This window comes from Seriola lalandi, unplaced genomic scaffold, assembly GCF_002814215.2.
Source record: "Seriola lalandi dorsalis isolate HSWRI2012SDOR001 ecotype SW California unplaced genomic scaffold, Sedor1 jcf7180002051812, whole genome shotgun sequence".
In the NCBI taxonomy this organism is placed as follows: domain Eukaryota; kingdom Metazoa; phylum Chordata; class Actinopteri; order Carangiformes; family Carangidae; genus Seriola; species Seriola lalandi.
The window spans coordinates 1,653-2,206 of record NW_019522365.1 but is presented as its reverse complement, the minus strand read 5'-3'; the positions used below and the strand labels follow the sequence as shown (position 1 = coordinate 2,206).

The following is a 554-nucleotide window of genomic DNA, read 5'->3' as shown; positions in this document are numbered from 1 at the left end:
GTCTGGGTCTGGACCAGTCAGAGTCTCATGTGTCTGGGTCTAGACCAGTCACAGTCTCAACTGGGTCTAGACCAGTCAGAGTCTCAGGTCTGGGTCTGGACCAGTCAGAGTCTCAGGTGTCTGGGTCTAGACCAGTCAGAGTCTCAGGTCTGGGTCTAGACCAGTCACAGTCTCAACTGGGTCTAGACCAGTCAGAGTCTCAGGTCTGGGTCTAGACCAGTCACAGTCTCAACTGGGTCTGGACCAGTCAGAGTCTCAGGTGTCTGGGTCTTTTATAAGAGGACTCTTATTGTGAAGTGAACCATAAAATAAACATAAAACATGTGAAAAACATGAATGAAACCTCCTCAGTTATATTTTAATGCTTTTTATTTATTTCATTTCCACCCTTATAACAGATTTATAAATGTTTAGATCAGGTTATTAATTTGATTGTTGAAACTATATAAAACATCAATAAACAATTATAAACAAGTTATACCACAGTTCTCATGCAGGATCACTATTTGGCAAGATCAAGTTAATGCTTATTACTCATTAATCTGACTAATGAG

The 554-nt window shown here is 40.4% G+C and overlaps 1 long non-coding RNA gene across 1 annotated transcript; it reads left to right on the top strand.

Annotated features, from left to right (window-relative positions):
* The first annotated feature begins 6 nt into the window (after window positions 1-6).
* Window positions 7-346, top strand: LOC147819616 (uncharacterized). Its single transcript, XR_015436759.1, has 2 exons — window positions 7-147; window positions 260-346. It is a non-coding gene; the product is annotated as an uncharacterized LOC147819616 (long non-coding RNA).
* The last annotated feature ends 208 nt before the right edge of the window (window positions 347-554 follow it).